Here is a 13,866-nt window from a genome sequence, read left to right on the forward strand (position 1 = left end):
GTGTAGTTTTTAATTGATTCTATTGTACTTCTTTGTTCTACTGTGAATGCCTGCAAGAAAATGAACCTCAGGGTAGGATATGGTGACATATAGGTACTTTGATAATAAATTTACTTTGAACTTTGAGTAGGAAGAGAATGGAGGTATATGGACCATGTGCAGGCAGACAGGATCAGGTGTCATCTAAGTCAGCCCCACATCTTTGTGGTTGCTATGGAAATGCAAGGCTGTGGACCAGGACCTGTTGGGTGAGTGATAAAGGTCCAGATGCAGGGCATTTTGTACCCTATACCCTGTTAAGGAGAGGTGAGGGCAAAATTATGATAGCATTGTGAATGCAATCCATTTCTGTTTATTTTGTTTATCTACCACGATCCTGGGGTGTACTATGGTCAGGATTTTCAGGTCTCTTCAAGAACTTGATGGCGGCAGGGAAGGAGCTGTTGCTGAACTTTGAGGTGTGACTCTTCAGGCTCCTGTACCTCCTGCCTCACGGCAGCGTGGAGAAGAGGGCACGGCCCAGGTGATGATGATCCTTCAAGAGGACATCCCTTCCACAGATATGGCCTCTTGTAGAGGAGAGCTGTAACCCATAACGGAGCTCGTGCAGTCCACTCCGGGGTGGCAGGGTGGAGATACGTCCCTACCAAAGGAGGTAGAAGGCTCTCCTTCCTGCCGCTAACCTGCTGGTCACCCTTGGGCAAAGTGTAGCACCTGCTTTGCACACCCCCAACCCCCAGCCGATCAGGGTCACGTGGAGTCATGGGAGCAGGTGGTGGATGGTCGTATGAGCAGCCAGTGCAGATCACAAGTCCTGGTTATGTAACCACTGATACCAGGCAGGCAATCTCTGAAGGTATTGATAGTGGCAAGGGTCACCTGTCTTGTGAAGACACTGCCCAGAAGAAGGCAATGGCAAACCGCTTTTGTGGAAAAATATGCCAAGAACAATCGTGGTCATAGAGAGACCATGATCACACAAGTCATACGACACAGAACATAACAAATGAAGAGTATATACAATTATGTTTCGTAACTCCAAAATTAATTGAAAGAAAAAGTCCAAAATACAGCTCTAACTTCATGTTTACTTTGAGCGAGATGTGCACCCTATCACACAGTAGTGTCATGATGTATGCAGTTCATTTATTTTTACATGAAACCCACAAAAAGTTATTTAAATAAAGAATGCTTAATCAACAACATGTTTGCAGGAATACTCAAATATTACTGGAATGTTAAATACACACCATATACTTACGCTTATCTTCCCACACCTTTCCTCTGATCACCTTTCCCCCAAGAATGCTGAGGCTCTGTAAGGCGTTGGTCAGACTGCACTTCAAAGTTCAAGTTTAATTGTCATTCAACCATACATAAATGCCCATAAGTACCTTGAAACAAAGCAGCATTACTCTGGGGCCGAAGTGCAAAACACAGCATCAACCATCACACACAGCACAAGGCACATATTAAATCGCGAGCACGTATAAAACGTCAATAAAATGCAGTCACAGATCCCGAGTCCATGAATGTTGCAGGAACCTGCAGTCACAGACAATACAGCTTGTCTTCTGCCGAGCGGACACTGGGAGGCAGCACTGAGCCCTGCTTGGACGCCACGCCACACCGCCTCTCTGATGCCTCTCTCCTGATGGCTGTAAACAGGTTACACTGCGGCTTGAGACAGCTCTGCCTCTGTAGGCCCCTGCCGTCCGCCAATAAATCAGTGAATCAGGCTAACAGCATTCCACATCAACAATGTCCAGCAGGGTTTTGCTATCACAAGGAGAACTGAGGGCTATCCGGTAGGGAAATTCTAAGCAGTTTCTGGAGTAGGTAACATGGTCAGCACAACATTGTGGGCCGAAGGGCCTGTGATGTGCTGTAGATTTCTATGTTCTATGTTAAGAAAAGCGTCTAAGATGATCACTCACGGTTGGACTACAAAACTTTGTGCACCAATTCCTCTGACGCCTCTCTGACGCAGCAGCACGATCCAAACCAAGTCCAGCTCCTTCAGTTTCTACGCCAATGAACAACTGGCTGATGGGGTAGACCTGTAGTATTTTAAGTTCTTAATGTCCAGCGGGGTCTTGCGATCACAAAAAAAATATGTTTGAAAGGGGCAATCACACCTTTGGTTGACCCCGTAGGAGCCGCTGCGATCGAACACGTCACCATCTTACTGGAAGCATTGTGAGCAGCTTTGGGCCCCTTATCTACGAAAGGGCGTGCTGGAATTGGAGAGAGTCCGCAGGAAGTTCACGTGAATGATCCCAGGAGTGAAAGGGGTTAATGTATAAGGAACATTTGATGGCTGTAGGCTTGTACTCACTGGAGTTTAGAAGAATGAGGAGGGATGGCATTAAAACCTATCCATTGTTGAAAGGCCTTGATAGAGTGGATGTGGAGAGGCTGTTTCCTGAAGTGGTGGAGTCTATGTCCATTGGGCACAGCCTCAGAATAGAGGGACATCCATTTAGAACAGAGATGAGGAGGAACGTCTTTGGCCAGAGGGTGGTGAGTCTGTGGAATTCATTTCCATGGATGCTGTGGAGGCCAAGTCATTGGGTAGATTTAAAGTGGAGATTGACAGGTTCTTGATTAGTCAGAGGGTCAAGGATTACGGGGAGAAGGCAGGAGGATGGAGGTGAGAAGGATAATACTGGCGGAGAAGACGCGCTGGGCTGAATGGCCTCATTCTGCTCCTATGTCTTATGGCCTAAGGTTTGTGGTGTTAATGAACTGTTCATATATGCACGCTCACTGCACTCCATACCTACACACCACAGGATACACACACGCTCAGATTTCATTGGGACACCCCACCCATACTAATCATTACTTAAACAATGCTCCACAGTGTGTCGATTGTTCCATTGTCAACATTGCAAAACAGTTAATACATTGAACATTAACAGCCAAAATCAAAATTATCCTTTAAGCAAAAAAATACTATAGATGCTGAACATCTAACATAAAAACAGAAAATGCCAAAAGACTCAGGTCACGGGCCTGAAATATTGAGTCTATTTCTCCCCCAGCAGGTGCTGACTAACCCACAGATATCAGCAGTATTTTGTCCTTTTAGCTCTTACACTGCTTTATTATTGGCGGAATGCATCTGAGAGCTGGGTTTCAGCCTGTGCACGGGTTCAACCTCCTGCAGTAAACAGGCAGAATTGTGCCTGTGCTCAAGATGAAGTAGCAGAGGCGAATCCTGTACCTGATTCCAGTCTATTCACTGCTAGTGTGTTTGAGCGCATGTATAAAGGAGTGTGTGTGTGTGTGTGTGTGTAAATGTGTGTAAACTTGTGTGAGTGTGTTTATGGTGTGATAGTATGTGAATGTGTGAATGAGGGTGTGTGTGTGAGAGTGTGTGTCTGTGAGGGTATGTGTGTGTCTGTGTGTGAGGGTGTATGTGTGTGTGACAGTATGTGAGGGTGTGTGTATGCGTTTGTGTGTGACGGGGTGTATGAGGGTGTGTGTGTGTGAACATGTGTGTGAGGGTGTATGTGTGTGAATATGTGTGTGTGTGTGTGTGTGTGTGTGTGTGAGCATGTGTGTGAGGGTATATGTGTGTGTGTGTGTGTGAGGGTGTGTGTGTGTGTGAACATGTGTGTGAGGGTGTGTGTCTGTGAGGGTGTCTGTGTGTGAAGGTGTGTGTATGTGACAGTATGTGAGGGTGTGTGTATGTGTCTGTGTGTGAGGGTGTGTGTCTGTGAGGGTGTGTGTGTGTGAGGGTGTATGTGTGTCTGTGTGTGAGGGTGTGTGTGTGTGTGTGTGTGTGTGTGTGTGAGACAGTATGTGAGGGTGTGTGTATGTGTCTGTGTGTGAGGGGGTGTATGAGGGTGTGTGTGTGTGTGTGTGTGTGTGTGTGTGTGTGTGTGCACATGACAATGGGATATGGGAGTAGAATTAGATTATTCAGCCCATCGAGTTTTCTCTGACATTCCAGTCTCCTGGCTTCTCCCCGTAACCCTTGACACCCTGACTAATCAAGAACCTATCAACCTCTGCTTGAAATAAACCCAATGACCTGGCCTCCACAGCCACCTGTGGCTTCACTCATATCATGATAGCTGATGTTGGTTTATTTGGTATTTGGAATTACAAGTGGAATTGGTTCATTACTGTCACATGTATCGAGATGCGATAAAAAGATTCTGTTCACGTGCTATCCAGGCAGATTATTTTGTACATCAATACACTGAGGTGGCCAAAAGATTTTTTACACAGAATATTGGGTGCATGGAAGCTCTGCCAGGGGTGGTGGTAGAGGCAGATACATTAAGGACATTTAAGAGACTGTTAGGCAGATAGATGAGAGAGAAATGGGGGTCTGTGTGAGAGAGAGGGCCTGTACTGTTCTGTGTTCTATGAACACGGAATGGAAGATATAGTGTCACAGCTGTGGAGAATCTGCAGTGCTGGTAGACACATACATTGATGTTGCAACCCTCCAGCAGTTTGTGTGCAATGCTTAGGAATCCCGGCTATTTTCTCGATTAAAGTTCAAAGTAAATCTGTTATAATATGTCATACATGCCATATATGTTGCCATATACAAGCCTGAGATTCACTTCCTTGCGAGCATATCCGGTTAATCCAAAAGCCATAACAGAACCAATAAAGGTCCGCCCCCAACAAGACAGGACAGACAAGCAGTCAGTGTGCAAAAGACAACGAACTGTGCAAATACAAAAGGAAAAAAAAAGTAATAATAGTAAATAAGCAATAAATATCGAGAACATGAGGTGAAAAGCCCATGAAAGTGTGTCCTGGGACACAGCGGAGTAGATTGGTTTGTCCTTTGATGTATGGGAGGTTCGTTTAACAGTCTGATAACAGCGGAATAAAAACTGACCTTGAACCTGATCACATTGGCTGCTTTACTGAGGCAGCAGGAAGTGCAATGGTGGGAAGACTAGTCTGTATGTGTACAGTATCTGTGTGTTTATTTATTTTTTGAGATACAGCCAGGAACAGGCCTTTCCAGCCCTTCACGCTGCGCCACCCAGCAACCCCTGATTTAACCCTGGCCTAATCGCAGGACAATTCACAATGACCAACTAACCAATTAACCAGTAGGTCTTTGGACTGTGGGGGGAAACCAGAGGACCTGGGGGAAACCATGTGTTCCACAGGGAGGATGTACAGGGGCTCCTTACAGATGATGTCAGAAATGAACTCCGAACTCCGACGTCCTGAGCTGCAATAGCTATGCGCTAACCATGACGCCACCGTGGTGCTTATGTGTGTGCGGACAAGGCTTGTGTATGCGTGTGTATGCATGTGTGTGTGAGACCCTGCATGTGTGCACACATGCGTGTGCATGACTATTGGGTGAATACGTGCTGTTGGTATAAGTGAGTTTGAGTATGTGCACATCTCTCGTCCTTCAGATAGTTGGGGATGATATCAAACCGAATTCAGAGATTCATGTACAGTAATAAGGTTACGACTCTGAATATAGGCAAATTTAACATGGACTATAAGACAATGGACGAGAATTAGGCCATCCAACCCATTGAGTCTGCTCTGCCATTCCATCACGACTGATTTATTATCCCTCTCAACCCTATTCTCCTGCCTTGAACCCATAACCTTTGACACCCTGACTAATCAAGAACCTGTCAACCTTTGCTTTAAATATACCCAATGACTTGGCCTCCACAGTTGCCTGTAGCAATGAATTCCATAGATTCCCCACCCTCTGGCTAAAGAAATCCCTCCTCATCTGTGTTCCAAAACGACATCTTTCTATTCTGAGGCTATGCCCTCTGGTCCGAGCTCCCCCACTGTAGGAAAAATCCTCTGCATGTCCATCCTATCAAGGACTTTCAATCGATAGTTTCTCAGAAATTCCCCCCCCCCGACATTCTTCTAAACTCCAGTGAGAACAGGTCCAATGACCAAATGCTCCTCATACCTTAACCCTTTCATTCCTGGGATCATACATTCCGGGGAATTTGTAGGTTGGTCTGGGCTGTGCTGGAATCTTTAGAGGAGAGTGATCGTATTCACCTACCAGCTTGTACTCCTTCCCCTCACACAGCTTCTTATTCTCGTTTCTGCCCCCATCCTTTGCAGTCCTGATGAATGGTATCAGTCCAAAACATCGACTGTTCTTTCCTCTCCATCGATGCTACCTGATTTGCTGAGTTCCTCCAGCATTTTCGGTGTGTAGCTCCGGATTTCCAGCATCTGCAGAATTTCTTGTGTTTGTGACCATAATGTTAAACTCATAAAATAGTTGATGATACACCACAGTGTGGTGTATTTGGACTTTCAGAAGGTCTTTTATGATATTTTGCCATTGCCTTCTTCTGAGCAGTGTCCTTACAAGACGGGTGACCCCAACCATTATCAGTACTCTTTGGAGATTGTCTGCCTGGTGTCAGTGGTCGCATAACCAGCACTTGTGGTGTGCACCAGCCGCTCATAGGACCATCCACCACCTGCTCCCATGGCTTTACGTGGCCCTGATCAGGGGCTAAGCAAGGGCTACACCTTGCCCAAGGGTGACCTCCAGCTTAGTGAAGGGGAGGAATGCCTTACACCTCCTTTGGTGGAGAGGTATCTCCACCTAAGGCAATGGCAAACCACTTCTGTAGAAAAATTTGCAAAGAACAATCATGGTCAGAAGACCATGATCAGCCATATCATATGCCGCGGCACATAATGATGATGATGAATAGTACCATCCCACATAAAAGGATGTTGCGTAAAGTTATTGTATGTGGGATTATGGTCAAACACTGACATGGATTGATAATTGGTCAATGGGACAGAAAAACAGAGCGGGAACATGTGATTCTTTTCGGCTGGAAATCGAGGACTACTGGGCGAATCCCAGGGATTAGATGGTAAATTAATTTATTATTGCCACCTGAACCGAGGTGCGGTGAACACCTGTGTTTTGCATGCCATCCATACATATCGTTTCATCAAATATTAGCTTTATTTGTCACATGTGCATTGAAACATTGAAACGTGGAAACATTCAGTGAAATGTGCCATTTGCGTCAAAGACCAACACAGTCCGAGTGTCGCCATGCTTCTGGCACCAATATAGCATGCTCACATTTACTCACCCTAATCCGTACATCTTTGGGATGTGGGAAGGAACCAAAGCATCCAGTGGAAATCCACTTGGTCATGGGGAGAGCATACCAACTCCTTATAGACAGCTGCGGGAATTGAACCCTAATCGCTGGTGCTGTAATGTGTTACACTAACCACTATACCACCTGATCCTTAGGGTTCTTCCAGGAGTCAGGAATGATGAGCAGTCTTTGTTCCAAAATTTGTTTATTTTAGAGTACAAACAAACATACAAACACTAATCAAGCTAAGTAAGGAGCTGAGAAACGATGCTAAGAAGGGAATTAATGCTAAGACAAAATAATGAAGTTGGCACTTCTGAAACTCTATTAATTTTATAGATCAGATAAGGGAAATTCCTTAGGCAGGAATGAATTAATTAATAGACTACATAATTAAAACAATTCCATCACGTGGGTAATGTGCTAATACTTGGCCAATGAAAAATGAGAAAGGTGATAAACCGTTAGTTTAGCTGCTATACCGCTTTCTGCCAGCTAGTGTGAAAATTACACGAGTTTGTTAAAAAGTAGAAATCTTATAAAAAATATTAAAAAACAGTGGTTTGCAACACTGCCTGCACTGTGCATTGAGGTAGTACAAGCGAAAAGCAATCACAAAATGCATATGAGGTGTTACCGTTACAGAGAGTGCAATGCAGGTAGACAATGAGGTGCAAAGCTATAATGAGGTAGATTGGTATTAGTATTCATGCATTCATTCTGGGTGGGAGGGTGGGGACATGTCTCTGCAAAAGGAGGCATAATGCATTCCTTCCCTTCACTAGCCTGCCGGTCACCCTTGGGCAAGGTGTAGCACATACTTAGCCCCCCCACCCCCACCGCCCCCGATCACAAGTCCTAGTTATGGTATTCACAAAATAATCTGCAGATGCTGGGGTCAAAGCAACACTCACAACACGCTGGAGGAACTCAACAGGTCGGGCAGCGTCCGTGGAAAAGATCGGTCGACGTTTCGGTCCGAAACGTCTACCGATCTTTTCCACGGATGCTGCCCAACCTGCTGAGTTCCTCCAGCGTGTTGTGAGTGCTAGTTATGGTATTGATTTACAATTGTCACATGATATGATATTACTATGAAGACACGTAGTCCTCTTTTATTGTCATTTAGTAATGCATACATTAAGAAATAGAAACATAGAAAACATAGAAAATAGGTGCAGGAGTAGGCCATTCGGCCCTTCGAGCCTGCACCGCCATTTAGTATGATCATGGCTGATCATCCAACTCAGAACCCTGCCCCAGCCTTCCCTCCATACCCCCTGACCCCTGTAGCCACAAGGGCCATATCTAACTCCCTCTTAAATATAGCCAATGAACTGGCCTCAACAGTTTGCTGTGGCAGAGAATTCCACAGATTCACCACTCTCTGTGTGAAGAAGTTTTTCCTAATCTCGGTCCTAAAAGGCTTCCCCTCTATCCTCAAACTGTGACCCCTCGTTCTGGACTTCCCCAACATCGGGAACAATCTTCCTGCATCTAGCCTGTCCAATCCCTTTAGGATCTTATATGTTTCAATCAGATCCCGTTATTTCCTCCGGAAAGAGCCTATCAACCTCTGTCTAAATGATACGTTATTTCCTTCGGTATGATATCACAAAACACAGGACAAACCAAGACTGAAAAATCTGACAAAACCACATAATTATAACATATAGTTACAAACAGTGTAACAATACCATAACTTGATGAAGAAGTCCGTGAGCACAGTAAAGTTCAAAGTCTCTCAAATGTCCCACATCTCACGCAGACGGGAGAGGGAAGAAAAACTCCCCCTGCCATGCCGACCACAATCTGACTCTGAGTCATCCGAAAACTTCGAGCTCTGATCAGCTCTCCGACACCGAGTACTGAGCGCCATCTCTGTCCAAACGATTTGACTTCCTTCTCGGTTGCCAAAAGCAGGCAAGGCCGGGGATTTTGAGGCCTACCCTCCGAAAGATTCCCCACCACACAGTAACGACAGCAGCGAACGGGCATTTCAGAAATTTCTCCAGATGTTCCTCTGTGCTTTCACGTCCATTCTCCATCAAATCAGAATTGTCCATGGCCCCTATTTAACAGATACGATATCATTTTCACTGGAGAGCTGCGCATGCGCAGGCGCGCCGCCATCTTCTCCTCCCTTCCTGTATCGAGTTTCAGTGAAAAGTTGTCTTGTACACTCTTCATATAGATCAGATCATTACATAGTGCATTGAGGTAGAACAAGGTAAACCAATAACAATGCAGAAAAAGTGTAAAAACTACCAGAATAAGTGCAGTGCAGGTAGACAATAAGGTGCAAAATCACAATGAGGTAGATTGTGAGGTCAAGAGTCCATCTTATCACACTTGGGGACCTATTCAAGTCTTATAACAGTGGGATAGAAGCTGTCCTTGAGCCTAATGGTGCGCACTTCCGGGCTTTGTATCCTCTGCCCAGTGCACGATGGGGAAAGAGAGGAGGTCCAGGATGAGTGGAGACTTTGATCACGTTGGCTGCTTTACCGAGCCTCTTTCTCCCTCCATGCTTTGTGCACGCGCACGTTGAACGGATGCACTTTGAATGAGTGTGTGCATGTTTTCTCCGGGCGTTATGTGTGTGCATTGGGTGCACGTATGCGTACCCGAGTGTGAGCTCACTTGCTGAAGGAGTGAGTGTGCAAGAACCTATTGAGTGTGTAAGTATCTGGAAATAAAAGTCACCTGCTCAACCCTCCCCTCCAATGGCTTAACCCATAAGACCATAATGGATAGGAGCTGAATGAGGCCATTTGGCCCATTGAGACTGCTCCACCATTCCATCATGGCCGATGCATTTTTCCTCTCAACCCCATTCTCCCCATAACCCTTCATGCCCTGAATAATCAAGAGTCTATCAACCTCTGTCTAAATTATCCCCAATGACCTGGCCTCTACTGCCGCCTGTGGCAATGAATTCCATGAAATCCTCACCATCTGGCTAAAGAAATTCCTCCTCATCTCCATTCTGAAAGGACATCCCTCTATTCTGAGGCTGTGCCCTCTGGTCCTAGACTCTCCCACCATAGGAAACATCCACTCTACCTAGGCCTTTCAACATTTGATAGGTTTCAGTGAGGTCCCCCTTTCATTCTCCTATATTCCAGTGAGTATAAACCCTTTTCCTGGCTGCCATTGCATCTCCACCGCCCTAGCCCCTTGAATTCCCTCATCTCCCAGAGGTGTGTGGGTCCCAGCATATTGACGCATTACCCACAAGCCCTGATGGAGAAGGAAGCAAAAACCTACCTTTGCTCCTGACCTTGGTCCAACACAGTGGTGTTCTGTGGCAATATCTCTGGCTAGGGCTTCAGATTCAGTTTTTGAGGCCACTTCTGTGCTGGAAAGAGACCGTGGGTTGAATCTGTCAGCATTGTCACATGTGCTGCGATACAGTGAAAGGCGTGTCTTGCATACTGTTCACACAGATCAGACCATCACACAGTGCATTGAGGTAGAACAAGATAAAGCAGTAACAGAATGCAGAATGAAGTGTAACAGCTACAGAAGAAGGGCAACAAACGATAAACACAAGATAATCTGCCGGTGTTGGAAATCCAAAGCAACACACACAAAATGCTGGCGGCAGAGGAGGTAAAGACTGAAGTGCAAGATCATAACACGATAGATTGAGGTCAAGAGTCCACCTTACTGTACTAGAGAATCAATCAATACTTTTAATAGTGGGTTAGAAACTGTCTTTGAACCTGGCGGTAGGTGCTTTTCCATCTTCTTCCTGGTTGGAGAAGGCTGAGGAGAGAATGTCCGGGGTGGGGGGGGTCTTTGATGATGTTGGCTGTTTTACAGAGGTAGTGAAAAATGCAGACAGAGTCCATGCAGGGGAGGCTGATTTCTGCGATGTACTGAGCTGACCGCAGCTCCCTGTAGTGATACTCTGTGACTCTTTGGCAGGTAACAGCGGGGTGGAAGCTGTCCTTGAGCCTGGTGGTACGTGCTTTCTGGCGTTCGTATCTCCTGCCCGTTGGGGGAGGACAGAATGTCCAGGGCTGGGTGGGGTCTTTGGGTATGCTGGCTTCTCTACGGAGGCCGGTGGCGTGGTGGCATCTGCACTGGACTTCGAGGCGAGCGGTCCCAGGTTCGAATCCGGCCGGCTCCTTGCACGCTTTCCGTCTGTGCTGGGCTGAGCGTCGAGCTAGCAACTCGGCCTCTGTAAAAAAAAAACAGACAAAATGCTAAAGAAAGGGCAAGTTTGTTGCCCGATGCGCCACAAGGCTGGGAAAGGAACAACAACCACCACCAAGGCAGGGCGAAGTGCAGACAGAGTGCATGGAGCTGCACCTGACCAGTTTGTGCCATGCTCTCTGTAGGCTGAACCTCACTGTGTTAGTTACAGGGCCCTGTCCTGCCCAGCACTTCCATCGGCTCTCCTTCTCTACTGGGTGAGAGCTGCCTTTCAATGCTTCTGTTTCTCACTCATAGTGGACAGTGCCCCCCTCCCTCCATCGGCACAGCCCTCATCCCACTCTCCATCAGCCAATATCCGAACTGACCCAACACCCATGTCCGATCTGCCGCTCTCAACACCACCCGCCCCCCCCCCAGCAATTCTCTGACCCCCCACCCAACTCCTTGGGTTGTCGGAAAGAGCTCACGGGCCGGTGGGAAAGGTTGAACAGGTTGGGACTTGGGACGGCGCAGTAGCATCACGCCATTACAGCACCATCGACCCGGCTCTGTCCTGGCTCTGTCCTGTCAGATCCCTGTGACTGCGAAGGTTTCCTCCGGGTGCTCCAGTTTCCTCCCACAGTCCAAAGACGTAGCTGTTGGTAGGTTAATTGGTCATTGTAAGTCGTCCTGTGATTAGTCTAGGATTAAATCGGGGAGTTGCAGCTCGTAAGGCCCAAAGGTCCTGTTCCATGCTGTATCTCAATAAGTAAATAGATAAATAGACAGGTAAATAACCGGGTAGGTTAATTGGTGATGTGTATAATTGGGTGATGTGGAAGGGCCTGTCACCGTTCTTTATCTCTAAATATAAATCAGATCAATTTATTCGAGAGATACAATCTCCCTCAAAAAATAATTGGCACATAAGCTTTTTTGAACTACGCTCCTAAACTGTGGAATTCAATACTTAAAACTATAAGGGATGCAGACTCAGTTGTCACTTTTAAATGTCAGCTCAAAACCTTGCTTTTAGCTAACATTTTTTGTCTTTTATTTTCATATTTGTTTTTATTTTATCTTCATTTTTACACTTTATCCCACCATAAAGTACTTTGAACTAATGGTATGAAAAATGCTCTATAAATGAAATTATTATTATTAAAGGAGATAGATAAGATTATAGAGGTATATAAAATTATGAGGGGCATCGATAGGGTGAATGCAAGTGGGCTTTTCTCCCTCTGGTTGGGTGAGACTGGAACTGGAGCTCAAGGGTTTAGGTGAAAGGTGAGAACCTCTTCACCTGGAGGGTGATGTGTTGGAACGAGATGCCAGTGGAAGTGGTGGATGTGAGTACAACTGCAACATCTAAGAGTAGCTTGGATAGGTACATGGATGAAAGGGGGCCAGAGGGCCATGGTCCAGGTGCGGGTCGATGGGACTAGGCATACATGGAGCAGATGGGCTGAAGGGCCTATTTTGGTGCTGTAGCGCTCTGTGACTCTACTGTGCATTGGGCATCATGACATATTGAAGTGGAATTAGGCCATTCGGCCCATCAAGTCTGCCCTGCCATTCCATCACCGCTGATTTATTTTCCCTCCACATCTGACTAAAAGCTGGCCAGCTCGTTGCTCAGTCACTAACACATTCCTGAACTCTGGCAAGGAATCTGGGAGCAAGCTTGGTGCCTGATGCCAACATGTCTGCTGTTGGACTCAGTGCAATCCAGGGGTGGGGCTTAGTCACGCTGAGTTGATTGGCTGATATATTCTGCATTCACCACCCACATATTAGCATAATGGCCTCAATTATTTGAGCAGGGCTATTCGACTGAAATAAAAAGAAAAGTGACTCTTTCATATCTTAGTTAATATTTACATTAATAAGCACAGTCTCTTAGATTAGATTATGAGGACACTCAGTCTTCGTTTATTGTCATTTAGACATGCATGCATTAAAAAATGATACAACGTTCCTCCAGAATGATATCACAAGAAAACACAAGACAAACCAAGACTAAAACTGACGAAACCACATAATTATAACATATAGTTACAACAGTGCAAAGCAATACCATAATTTGATAAAGAGCAGACCATGGGCACGGTAAAAAAAAGTCTCGAAGTCCCGATAGCCTATCATCTCACGCAGACGGTAGAAGGGAGAAACTCTTCCTGCCATGAACCTCCAAGCGCCGCCAACTTGCCGATGCAGCACCATCGGAAGCACCCGACCGCGACAGACTCTGAGTCCGTCCGAAAACTTCGAGCCTCCTACCAGCCCCTCCAACACAGCCTCTCCGAGCACCATCCTCTGCCGAGCGCTTTGACCCCACCCCAGCCGCTGAGCAACAAGCAAAGCCGAGGACTCGGGGCCTTCCCCTCCGGAGATTCTGGACCACACAGTAGCAGCGGCAGCAAAGCAGGCATTTCAGAAGTTTCACTAGATGTTCCTCCGTGCTCTCACGTCCGTCTCCATCAAATCAGGATTGTGCACGGCACCCTACCTGACAAATAACAGACATCACCAGCGGAGTGGCCGCTGTGAGCTGCATCGCTCTGCCATCTTCTCCTCCCGACTTCTAGTTAAATTTACTTTGAAA

At 46.3% G+C, this 13,866-nt stretch overlaps 1 protein-coding gene across 5 annotated transcripts in view; it reads left to right on the forward strand.

Annotated features, from left to right (window-relative positions):
* Positions 1-13,866, forward strand: part of gdpd5b (glycerophosphodiester phosphodiesterase domain containing 5b) — a 291,231-nt gene that overhangs the window by 264,638 nt on the left and 12,727 nt on the right. The gene's annotated exons all lie outside the window — the stretch shown is intronic.

This window comes from Mobula hypostoma, chromosome 7, assembly GCF_963921235.1.
Source record: "Mobula hypostoma chromosome 7, sMobHyp1.1, whole genome shotgun sequence".
Lineage (NCBI taxonomy): Eukaryota > Metazoa > Chordata > Chondrichthyes > Myliobatiformes > Myliobatidae > Mobula > Mobula hypostoma.